Source organism: Drosophila willistoni (assembly GCF_018902025.1).
Source record: "Drosophila willistoni isolate 14030-0811.24 chromosome 2L unlocalized genomic scaffold, UCI_dwil_1.1 Seg168, whole genome shotgun sequence".
NCBI classification, from domain to species: Eukaryota; Metazoa; Arthropoda; class Insecta; order Diptera; family Drosophilidae; genus Drosophila; species Drosophila willistoni.
This window is the reverse complement of record NW_025814047.1, coordinates 13,136,437-13,150,326: the sequence shown is the minus strand read 5'-3', so window position 1 is coordinate 13,150,326 and position 13,890 is coordinate 13,136,437.

The window sequence follows — 13,890 nt, the reverse complement described above, 5'->3', positions numbered from 1 at the left end:
GAGAGTGCTGGCGACTGCTTGCGAGGCAACTCAAGGGTACATTTCTTGGGCGACTTCTCAGAAGGTGGAACAAACTTGAATTGCGACAATAAATGTACGCTAGAGTCACACTCGTTAGACAGCTGTTTGGCCAGTTTGTTTAAAGAAAGAAACTTTAAACGAATATACCTATACATACGGCTAAAATCAAGCTGCTGGCTGGCACAAGATGGGCAAGTCCAGCGCATTAAGCCAAGCTCAGGCTTAGACACAGACAAACCAGAAAATTTGTCGTAGTCGCGGCCATTGAGGCCAGCACATTTTAAGTGAATAAGATTATCGCAAAGCCAACAAGATATTGCTCTATACTGATCATCAAAACGATCAGAATGCTTGCAAGTAGGTAGACAACAAGCCATTATAAAGCCAAAAGAAACACAAGGCAAAAAAAAATAGTAAATAAATTTATATATATAAGAATAAATAGAAAAATTTTAATACACAGCACAAAGATAATTAACGATAAGAAATCAATAATTACAAATAAAACAAAGAGAACAGCTAGAGTGCACAGCACAAGAGAGAGTGCAAGAACAGTTATAAGCCGAGCTTTGAGAGGCGGCCTTACAAAAGTGATTACGCGGGAGAAGGCTGAGCACAAGCACAAAGCAGAGAGAACAACAAAGCCACTAGCACTGATGGTATGAAGGGGGCGATGAGGGGAGCAACTGCAGAAGCAATGACGAGAGAGAAAAAAAAAATAAAAAGAAAAATAATTAAATGCACCAAACACTAATCACGAAACAGAAAAACTGTTTAAACTATTTAATTTGGCGAATTATGGAAATAAAACAAAAGGGTTTCAAGCAAACAACACCAGTGAAAGCGTAAACAAACTAAGCACAATTAAAAACTGAGAGAAAACAATAAATATTTATAAAAACTCAGGAGCTATGCAAAAACACGACCGTCACGTCAGAGAGCAGAAGCTTATACGATCTTTCGACCATCTTCTTTCGAGCGACAAAAACCGCCGTTTAGCAACTTTAAATGACCTAAACGGCAGCTTCACCTTAAAACGACCCGACGATAAAATTTTCAAATTATCAGCGAAATGTTTTTCGCACAGCCGATGCGCTGGAGATATAATTTTTATGGATGAAGGCAAATTTTCGAGTGTCCAAAATTTCGGCAAGGTCTCGTTAATTGAGCATAAGACTTCGTTTTGATAGTTCAAATTGACTGTCCTCGTCAGAAGAGTACCGCCTGGATACAACCCATCCGATGATAGTCTTCTGAAGGGTTGGAAGTCCTGGACCTTGTTTTACTTGAGCTATTGATAGAAGGTCGTAAAAGGAATCTGCTCCAATGAGCATGTCTATTTTTTGCGGCTTATAAAACTGTGGGTCAGCTAATTTCAGATTATTAGGTATTTTCCACCCAGTGATATTATCGGTTTGAGGTTGCTGATATGACGAAATGGACTTCAGAATTCCGAAATCCAAGGATACCTCACTGCGATTCACTCGCACACTGAGTTTTTTCGTTTACATTTAGCGACAGTGTGCCCCTTCCGAAGACAGTTAATACAAAGCGGGGCGGATTTTGCAAACTCAAAACGTTGTTTCACCGACAACGCTGAATACGACGGAAAACTAGTAATACTATGGCCTTCGGAATTTCAATACGAACATTTTAGGGACTTATCGTCATCTTTCTTATTTGCCACAAAACACGGTGACTTGGAATGATTTAACAGTTCCTAGCGCTTCACCGGAGAGACACGAGATCAAATAATTCAATATTTCTATCGTGAGAATTGACCTGTCATTATGAACAAGGGTTTCGAATAACGAGATAAGATTTTTAAACTCTGAGTACTTGCCACTAAACTTTGGCAGTTGTAAATTCGGAAGACGAGATCGATCCGGCGGTTCAGACGTACGTTCCTCATGCCCTTTGGTATCGGACGAATTGTTTAATGCGGACCTAAGTTGTGATTTCGCCGAAATACAGAACTCTTCTAACTCTGACCTATACTCATCGTAGGAGTCAAATGTCTCGAGCTTGATATCTCAGCTTAGACTCAATATTGGTATTCAACATTTCCAATCTACATTCCAAGTCTATTGCTTGAAACGAAATACTTCCATCTTTTAATTGGTCACTAACGTGTTTTATACTTTTTACGCATTGAGCTCGTCGCTTCTTTGCATCATTGTAATCTTTGGGACGATCCCCCCAGATGGGGAAGCCATTTTAGCAAGATGAATAATTTAACAGGACGAACTCGAACCGATTTATTTACTTACACAGAACAAAACAAACTTGCTGAGCAACTATGAGCCAAATTGAACTTTATAGGTAACGAACTGCAATTTTTTTTTTATATGATATATATGTATATGTATTTTTTGTTAGGTGTTCTGTTTTTTTTTTTTTGTTAGTTGAGATTTGTTTCCAATTTTAAATTTTTACAGCAATTATTTGTTTTGTTCAGTGCTTTAATCAATGTTAACTTGTATTATTGTTTTTATTTTTATTTAAATATATTAAACCAATAATTTAAACATAAAAAAAATAAATAAAATATATTTTACAGCGAACGAATTTTTATTAACAATCAGCAACTATGATGTCAACCGAGAAGATATATAGGGTATTTATGATCAATGAAACCATACCAATGATATCCTACCAATTTGGTCGAAATCTAGGATATTTTATCCAAACGAAACGAAAAATGTGTATACCCTACCAAATTGGCAGAAATATAAGGTATTTAATCAAACGTAACGAGAAAAGTATCAGTTTGTTGGTTTCTAGGGTAGCGCGTCTCCAGCAGTAAGCGCGCCAACGATGCAAGCACAACAACACAACGACTAAAAGAAACGGAACATGAAATCTCTGTTTATATGTACATATGTATGTGTGCTTGTGCAATGTGAGCCCACTAAACAGTAAGCATGTACTAGATTGCTAGCGGGGGAAGAGTGGGGCTACAAAAGCGAATTTTTGTGTGCATGGCAACAGAAAAGAAACCTCAATTTTTTTTTTTTTACTGCAAAAACCTACGAATAATTTTTATAGTATCTATAGTAGTATCTTAACCAAAAAATTGGAATCTAACGATTCGAAAATTCGCTTCTTAATAATGCGAAGGTAAAGTAGACCACAAATTATGTAAAGCGGTTTATTTGTTAGTAATTATTTATATAAATATGTGCATGCATTTGTTATTGTAAAGGTCATGTATGTACATATGTACTTTCTGTGCTAGAAATTGAAAGCCTGTGCTCAAGATGGTCAGCACAATTACCAACTAGAATTTCTCGATTTGGGCTCTTTCAATTTTTAGCACTTTACCTGGAACTTGATCTCCGGTTTGCAATCAACTTTCCTTATCTCCTTGTTCGACATCGAGTCTTTCGTCGAATTAAACAAGGGTATGAACAGCTCCAGACATGACAATTTATGAATTTATTTATTGGCTTTATTTGCACTCCGACGCGACGCACTCAAATAATTAAATTGGCAATAGACTTATTACCAAATTTACTAACTACAGAAAAAATAAGACATAGAATGCGCTGGCTAATTTTCGACTATTTTTTCTTCATATTTCTTTTAACTAACGAGGCGGAGACGGCGGATTCGCTCCATGCGACTCCCACACTCTCGGTTCGCCCCCAACCCCAATATCAAACATTAAATGACGACACGAACAATACACTAGCGCTCATCTGCGCTAACAAACTCAGTTTTAAAGACATAACGTCTTTTTGCCTGCTTCAATCCGATCTTAATGATCTTCAGAGTTGGTGTGAAACCAACCTATTAAACCTCAACGGGTCTAAATGTAAAGTTATGTCTTTTTATAGATGCACTCCATACTAAGCAACTTATTATCTTAACGACACTGCCTTGGAGCGGTTAGATTTTATCAATGATTTAGGTGTTCTTATGGACCATAAATTAACTTTTAATCCTCATATTTCTGCTACAGTTAGTAAAGCTATGAATGTTCTTGGGTTTGTGAAACGATGGTCAAAAGAGTACGGATCTTGCATATGGTCACCTCAATATGAGACGCACCAAAGTAAAATTGAATCTGTTCAAAAGCAATTTCTGCTTTTCGCTCTTCGCGGTCTAAATTGGGATCGCAATGTCAATTTGCCATCATACTCCAGTAGGCTTCTTTTAATCAATCTTCCTTCTTTAATTAATCGTAGAGTAATGCTTGGTGCTATTTTTATTCACAAACTTTTAATAGGTGAAATAGACTCACCTGAGCTATTGAACCAGTTAAACCTATCTGCACCCCGTAGACCTACTAGAAATTTTATTCCTCTATCCTTAAAACACTGTACTGCTAACTGTTCTTTGCATGAACCTTTTCGAGTCCTATTTTCTGATTACAATCTTCTGTATCCCGTATTCAGAACAGAAGCCTCTCTTTCTCTTGTGAAAACCTCTATTTTAGCAGACTTAGCTCGTAATTAGCTGTAGTTAAAAATATTTTAATTGTTTGTCCGTTTTATTTGTATTTTTCCACGTGATCGTGCCGTCCGATATGCGGCTTAATTAGCTGTAGCGGCGTAATTAGCTGTAGTTAAAAATATTTTAATTGTTTGTCCGTTTTATTTGTATTTTTCCACGTGATCGTGCCGTCCGATATGCGGCTGCGCCCCACGGTCGGTCGGGCGGGAGGTGGACAGCTCTCTGCTTGGGCTCGCGCGAAACAGGCTATGTCCTGGTGTCGTATGGGCCACTTGAACGTACTTCGCATTGTACGCGTCAACGTCCAGACAATTCACTTGGAATCTATTTAATGTATACTTGAACTACTTTCTGACAGAGACTCTTTAGTTGTCCTTGGGGACTTTAACCTGCCCACTATAACTTGGTCAACACTTATTAGTTGCATAACGATGCTCCCCTCTGGGTGTCATGATTTTATTGATGGTCTGCTTGAGCTTTCGTTGGCCCAGCTGAATTCAATTTCTAATCTGATCTGATTTTTACTTCTAATCCTAGTTTTTGCGAAGTATATAGCACTAGTTCAATGGTGTTACTGAGGATACTTTTCATCCAACTATCCAGAGTATAGTTTCATCCATCTAGAGGAAAGTTTTAATCCAAGTTAGAGTTATCTATTAAGTTTCCCAATCGCGAGCCCATCTCCGAGTGTGACCCTACGGTACGCACACGATGTTTTTGGAAGACTGACTTTATCGCACTAAACAATGCCTTTCTTAACACCGATTGGACTAATTTATACACTTGTACGGATATGAATTCCGCCATTTGTTTATTTTATATCACTGTTGACTCAATCTTTAATGACTGTCTACCCCTAGTGTATCTTGTGATGACGCAAAAATCACCATGGCTTACGCAGAGTGATTTCTGTGAAAGCTGAAGAATCTTAAGGCTAGGTATTTATTTATTTATTTATTTATTTACGTCAACTAACACAGCAGTCGACGAAAAAGCTTAAGCTAAAGACAGATAGTAATAAATTAAAAAAGATAGCTTAGCTATATACACAACTAAACATTCCCGACCCGGTGGAGGTGTTTTATTTGCATAAGGTGCCAGCTATGCCCCGAGTCACAGCCAATGTGGTCAGGGATGAGTTGCAGCCAATCCAAGTCCAGAATATTATCATTGGTTTCGCTGTAGATGATTAAAAAGTATAGCGCGAAGAAAAGTGACAGAAAGATGAGGAGAAATTAGGTGAGAAAGGTTGTTAAAAGATTGGCAAAAAACACAAAAAGGTTCGTGAAGAGAGTAGTTAGTCAGATATCTACTAAGGTGAATAGGAAACAAGTTTCTGGTCCGACGTGAGGGAACACAAAAATATAGCGTATCTAGTAAATTAGTAGAAATGACTTCGCTGTTGACTAGTTTATGGAGAAAGAGAATGCCAAAAACGAGCCTACGGTTGTAAAGTGAAGGAAGATTAATAAGAAGAAATCTGCTAGAATAAGAAGGTAGGCGAAGACTCGTGTCCCAATTAAGACCGCGTAACGCAACCTTAAGGAATTGCTTCTGTACTGATTCAATACTTCGCTGGTGAACATCATATTGCGGATTCCACACTGGCGAGCAATATTTTAGAGTAGGGCGAACTAACGAAGTGTATAAAACCTTTGTTACATAGGGATCATCAAATTCTTTGGCCCAACGTTTAATGAAACCAAGAAGGCTGCATGCTCTATTGACAATAGAAGAAATATGAACATTAAATGAAAGTTTTGGGTCAAACATAACGCCCAAGTATTTGAACGATGGTACACAATCTAACAGAACAGACTTAACAAAGTAATGAGCTAGGAACGGAGACAAACGACTGAAAGTCATAAAAGAACACATAGAGGCATTAATGTGTAATTTATTAACGTGGCACCAATCACAGAACAAATCAAGATCTGATTGCAAGTACTGTTGGAAAGAAGGATCAGTATAGGAATAACAAATCTTGACGTCATCCGCAAACATGAACACGCGTGAATGAACCAAAGCCAAAGGCAAATCTTTTATAAACAGTGTAAATAACAGTGGGCCCAGATGACTGCCTTGGGGTACACCTGACGTAACTCGAACAGTTTTAGATATCGAGGAACGGAAAGACACCTTTTGGGTTCTGCCAATAAGATACGACTTTAACCAAGCCAATAGTTTTGGGGAAAAACCCATTATGTTAAGTTTCGCGAGAAGCATAGAATGATCAACCGAATCGAAAGCCTTACTAAAGTCAGTATAAATAACATCATTTTGACACTTTTTACGGAAGCCGTGATGTACAAGGGTAGTCAATTCTAAAAGGTTGGTAAACGACGAACGACGTTTCATGAAGCCATGACATGGAGAAATAGTGGATCTGGATAGGTGTTGAATGGAAGACGTAATAATTTTCTCAAACAGATTTAGTATTCCCGAAAGCTTGGCAATGCCACGGTAGCTAGAAACATCCGATTTGCTACCCTTTTTAAAAAGCGGAATAATGAAAGACTCCTTCCAAATATCGGGAAAGGTACAAGTCTCACTCGATATAAAGAATAACCGAGATAAAGGCTTAGATAGGGAATTCGAACACATTTTAAGGATGCAACTAGGTATATTATGAGGACCGGGAACGAAGGAAGACGTCATAGAAGACAAGCTAGAGATAATGCAGTCTTCAGTAATACTAGGAAAAATACAATTTAAATGTGGGATTGAGCTCGTTGACAGCAACTTCTGCAACGTCTGCCGAAGTATTGACCTGCCTCAAGCCGACAACGACAAGTCGCCCAGAGTCAGCTACAATAGTAAACCCAACGACTTCTGTCCAAACTGGAATGCATAGATATATTAAAATAACTAAGCGGAAGCTAAGCCCGCAAAAGAAAAAAAGTGGCAATACGCTGAAAATAACCAAAGCAAATGAACGAGTAGCACCCCTTAGCGGGAATCGTTTTAAAATTCTTGCCGATCAGCAGGACGATCACGCCGGCGCTGTAGATAAAGTTAAATCGGCTAGACCACCCCCTTTATACATCCGTGGAGCCAACTGCAGCGCCTTGATTTCGAAGCTAGTAAAAACAGTAGGGGCAAATAACTTTGTTGTAACCCCACTCAATAGGGGTAACATTAAAGAAATTAAATGAAGAAAGAAAGAAATTAAATGTCAAACCCAAACAGGACAATTTCCGCATCATCGAAAAGTACCTCCGTAATGCTAACATCAACTTCTATACCTACCAACTAAAAAGCAGTAAAGGTCTCCAGGTTGTGTTAAAGGGGGTTGAGCCATCGGTCCCTACTCAAGAAATAGCAGACGCGTTGGTCGAAAAAGGGTTTGCGGTCAAGTCCGTTGTCAACATCATCAACAGGAACAAAGTCGCACAGCCGCTCTTTAAAATCGAGCTCCAACCTGATGCAAAGCGGTCGAAGCCAAATGAAGTGCACCCGATCTACAACCTACAGCTTCTATTGCACAGAAGAATCACCGTAGAGGAGCCCCATAAGAGACGCCAACCACCGCAGTGTAAAAACTGCCAGAAATACAACCACACCTCTAACAATTGCAATCTTAGGTCAGTGTGTGTTGGCTGCGGCGAACATCATGAAGATGGCATTTGCACCTACAGAAACAACGTCGCACTAAGGCTATGCAGCAACTGTGGATGGAACCACACGGCCAACTACAGAGGATGTCCTGTCTTCAAGGATCTTAAATCACACCTAAACGGGCGCAAACCCCCAGCTGGACCAAAAATCAGATTCAACGCCTCCAAAACTACACCGGAGGTTTTCTTCGCCAAGGCTGTTAGATCATCCAACATGACTGCTACAACCAGTCCTAGTGTATCCTTCGCTAGTGTGCTCCGAACTGGACAGACGGAGCCCGCGAAAGAGACCCCGTCTCTCCACCATCTACAGAATCCGCAACCTAGTGCACCAGAGCTTGGCCGGCAAACTCCAAGTGGTTTAGAGGCCCTATTGATCTCACTCAATCAAAACATGACCACTTTTATGACGTTCATGCAAAACTGTATGCACGAACTGATGCGGAATCAAAACCTGCTAATGGCTTCCCTACGTCTATGTTTTTGGAATGCTAACGGCATCTCCAAGCACAAAAATGAACTGCAACTATTCCTAGACTTAAGTGAAATCGACGTTTTGCTGATTTCGGAAACACATTTAACATCAAAAAATAATTTTCAAATACCAAAATATACCTTCTACGCAACAAACCATCCAGACGGAAAAGCTTATGGCGGGACTGGTATCCTAATCAACAACCGTATAAAACACTCGTTCCTCAACAGATTTGAAACACAGCACCTACAAGCAACTGCTATAACCGTCCAAACCAGCTGCGGCAACACTACATTGGTTGCCCTGTACTGCCCACCACGCTTCTCAATCTCTGAAAAGGAATTTACCAATTTCTTTAACACACTCGGAGATGGCTTCATTGCAGCAGGGGACTATAACGCCAAACATACGCACTGGGGATCTCGCCTGGTAAATCCTAAAGGCAAGCAGTTGTACAACACAATAGTCAACCCTCTCAACAAGATGGATTGCGTCTCACCGGGTAGGCCTACTTATTGGCCCACAGGTCCACAGAAAGTGCCTGACTTGATTGATTTCGCAGTAACCAAGAGGATTCCACGTCATCGGATCACTGCGGATACACTGCCAGATTTAACTTCCGATCACTCTCAAGGGCTATTCACACTATTAACAAGACCTCAAGTACTTGATCGCCCATATAAGCTTACAAACAATAAAACAAATTGGCTTAAATTTAAAATGTACATGAGTGCCCACATTGACTGTTCGCCGAAACTGGATGCTGCAGAGGACATTGACATGTGCGTCCCTGCACTTGGGTCGATGATGGGAGCTGCAGCAAGAGTATCTACTCCACATGCCTCTTCTTACACTAAACCTATTGACAGGCCTACGAACCGGCGGATAGAACAATTAGTAACGGAAAAACGACGTCTAAGAAGAGAATGGCAGATTACTCGATCACCAGCAGCAAAACTTCGCCTAAGGCATGCTAATCGCAACCTCTCCAAGGCGTTAAGACAAGAGGAAAGCTGGGCTCAAAGGAAATACATAGAAAAGCTCAGTCCAACCAGCACTAAACATCCTCTGTGGAAAGCCCACCCAACTTTAAGCGCTCCTACAGAGACAATTTCACCGATAAGGAGTCCAACCGGTGGATGGGCCCGCAGTGACGAAGAGAGGGCATCCGTATTTGCCACACATCTTAAAATGGTTTTCCAGCCAAATCCAACATCAAACTCATCTGTACTTCCCCCTTCGAACACATTAACGGATAGTGAGTACTCGGAACTCCAATCGGACGAGATCACTGCAGTTATTAAAAACCACATAAAGCCGAAAAAAGCCCCTGGCCATGACCTAATCACACCGAAAATGATCCTAGAACTCCCTATCATTGCAATACAATATATCTGCAAACTGTTCAACGCTATAATAAAAATTGGCTACTTCCCAAGAACATGGAAAAAGTCCACTATCATCATGATTCCTAAAGTGGGAAAGGACAAAACCCAGCCATCATCCTATAGGCCAATTAGTTTGCTGCCATGTCTTTCGAAGCTTTTTAAAAAGGTCCTGCAGATCCGACTAAACTCATTTCTGGCATCGGAGAACACAATCCCTTCACACCAGTTCGGCTTCCGCGAAAAACAAGGTACAATTGAACAAGTCAATCGCATAACATCCGAAATACGAACACCATTCGAACTGAAAGAATACTGTGAGGCTGTCTTTCTCGACGTTGCCCAGGCTTTCGATAGAGTTTGGCTGGAGGGTCTGATGTTCAAAATCCGGCAAAAACTCCCACAGTACACCCACAAACTCATGGAATCTTACCTTTACAATAGGAAATTTGCTGTAAGATGTAATGGCTCCGTCTCGGCTGATTTTGAAATCAAAGCTGGTGTACCGCAAGGCAGTGTACTCGGCCCATTGCTCTACCTGCTGTACACTGCAGACTTACCAACTAGTTTAGGACTTACAACGTCCACTTTTGCCGATGACACGGCAATCCTCAGCAGATCCAAATGCCCAATACAAGCCTCTGCAAAATTAGAGGAACACCTCAAGGTGGTAGAGCAATGGCTAGCAACCTGGCGTATCCGGGTCAATGAGCAGAAATGCAAACATGTTACATTTACCGTTAATAGAAGAAACTGTCCAGCTCTAAAGCTAAACAACGTACCAGTTCCTCAAGCCGTGGATGTTACTTACCTTGGCATCCACCTAGACAGAAGGCTAACTTGGCGCAAGCACATCGAAGCAAAAAAGTCACAGCTTAAACTGAAAGCGAAAAGCCTACATTGGATCATCAATGCTCGGTCCCCTCTACGTCTGGAGTATAAAGTCCTCCTATACAACTCCGTATTGAAACCCATCTGGACTTACGGAGCCGTACTATGGGGAAATGCAAGTACCAGCAATGTCGATATTATACAAAGAGCGCAGTCGAAGATTTTAAGATCAATCACGGGGGCCCCGTGGTATATACGAAACGACAACATCAAAATGATCTAAATATACCTAGCGTAAAATCTGAAATAGGTACTCAACAACTAAAGTATTCTGCAAAACTGGATGCACACCCAAATGTTCTTGCCAATTGCCTTACGCGAACTAATAATAGAACGCGTCTTAAAAGAAATGACAGACCAACCCAATAACAAGTGATTAGGGCCGCCTGCAATATCCCCAGGATTTATCTTAAGTACTAGACTAAGAAAAATATCTCAAACTTGTTGTTAGGCTCTAATTTAAGAGTAGATTCAACAAATATATTTTCAACTTAAAAAAAAAAAAAAAAAATGTGGGATTGAAAAGGGATAGGGTGTGGGTTCCGAAACAGTAGTAGAATAAGTCGACTGAAAGAATTTAGCAAACAGATCTGCAATATCTGAATCATTATTAGCAGTCTGGTCATTAAGTCTGAAGGTGGAAGGTAGTACAGTAGAGCGTCTTTTGGAATTAACAAAGTTGTAAAATCTTTTGGGGTTCTTATAAAATTCAACCTTACAGCGAACGATATAATTATTGTAGCATTGAGTGTTTAAAAGACAAAATTGGGATTTGGCTATACAGTAATTTGCATAGTCAAGTCGCGAACCAGTTTTTTTAAATCTATTAAAATATCTCGATTTAATGTTACGGAGATTAGAGAGCCTAAAAAAAAATGTGTGAACCAGACTGGCGCGCTGGAGACTGTAGAGACATTCACATAAGGAACGCATTTATCAATTAGAGAATTAAGAGCAGAGTAGAAAAACTTCACTGCACGATCTATATCGCAGCACTCAAATAGAAATGACCAATCAAAAGAGAAAATAAGGCTATTAAGAAGATTGAAATTTGTTTTACGAAAACATCTACGACGAGAATTTGCGATGTTATTAAATGAATTAGTAACGGAATTGTAAGAAATAGTAACTTCAATGGTAGGGTGATAGGGATCTTCAGGTTTCACTAGGGGCTGTGTTCGGGATACAGCACTAACAGTGGGATCAAAGACAAAAACAAGATCAAGGATTCTTTTAGAAGAGTTAAGGAAAGAATTCAACTGATATAGCGGACATTCAAGTAGGCTATCAAGAAAAACATGTTGAGATTAAGGAATTAAGAAAGATAGATTATCATCATCAAGCCAAGAAATATTAGGCAAGTTAAAATCACCTAAAACTATAAAGAAATCAAGACCTTTAAGACGATTAAAAATAGTTTGCAAAGAAACAGCATGGTGCATATAGGTCATGATATCAAAGGCTGGAGGAATATATGAACAAGAAATATATAAGCTAAAGTTGGAACATGTAACTTCGACGCAAATAAACTCAACACCTAAGGGCAGATCAATCGGCACAACACTTGAACACAGATTCGAGCTAACAGCAATGAGTACTCCACCGCCACGACGACCAACACGATCAAGCCTATAAGAAATAAAGTTATTAGAAAGAATTTCATTATCCAAAACAGAGGAGTTAAGCCAAGTTTCAGAGAAAGCTAATATGTCAGCCGAAAAGGTTTGGCTATCACAGAACACGTTCGAGAGCTTGGTAAGAAGTCCTCTTACATTTTGATAATGAATGCAAAGACTAGACGTTATTAGTTTTTTGAAGCAGAAGATAAATTAGGAAGGTGGACAGGCAACGGACGGGAGCGCTTATTGGGCGCAAACTCGTGTACAACTAGGCCCTCTGGCCATAAATTAGTGTCAACCATAGCTGAGAAATACTCATTGGGTACTGTAATTTTAAAAGAGGAGGTTTCGCGAGGCCTAGAAAACTTAAACTTTTGAATTAAAACTTTAGCAGGGCATATATTACTAATGTAAGCTGCCACAGACGACTCAGAAGTATCAGGAGCAAGCCTAGAGATAAATAATTGTTTGCGATGAGACACTACAGTTAGTGGAGGCGGAGGAGCATTGGGATCCGCAAGTGATTGAGAGCCAGCATGATCCTGTGATTGATCAGAGTTCCCGTGAGGGATAGATTGAGGTACACCAGGGCTTGTAATGGGTACTTCAATCTGAAAAGAAGAGCATAAAGAGGGACAAGAAGATGGTGTAGGCGAAAGTGAAATGGGAGACGATGTAATAGAGAGTGCTGGCGACTGCTTGCGAGGCAACTCAAGGGTACATTTCTTGGGCGACTTCTCAGAAGGTGGAACAAACTTGAATTGCGACAATAAATGTACGCTAGAGTCACACTCGTTAGACAGCTGTTTGGCCAGTTTGTTTAAAGAAAGAAACTTTAAACGAATATACCTATACATACGGCTAAAATCAAGCTGCTGGCTGGCACAAGATGGGCAAGTCCAGCGCATTAAGCCAAGCTCAGGCTTAGACACAGACAAACCAGAAAATTTGTCGTAGTCGCGGCCATTGAGGCCAGCACATTTTAAGTGAATAAGATTATCGCAAAGCCAACAAGATATTGCTCTATACTGATCATCAAAACGATCAGAATGCTTGCAAGTAGGTAGACAACAAGCCATTATAAAGCCAAAAGAAACACAAGGCAAAAAAAAAAAAATAAATTTATATTTAAGAACTAGCAAACCCGGCGAACTTCATAACGCCTAACAGTCAAAGAATTTCGTGTTACCTTTTAGCTGAACTAATTTATGCTTTGATGAACATTATATAATAATACAAAACAATAATAATATAGATAGAAATATAAAAGTATTTTATTATAATGATCATAAAAACATACAGAGAGTAAAAATTTAAAAAACAGAAATGATTAAGTTTTCCAAACACATGTCAAAAAAATCATTGAAAACTATGCTGTTCAGGTTGGGATACACGTCATAAAATCTCAATTTAGCCAGGGCAGC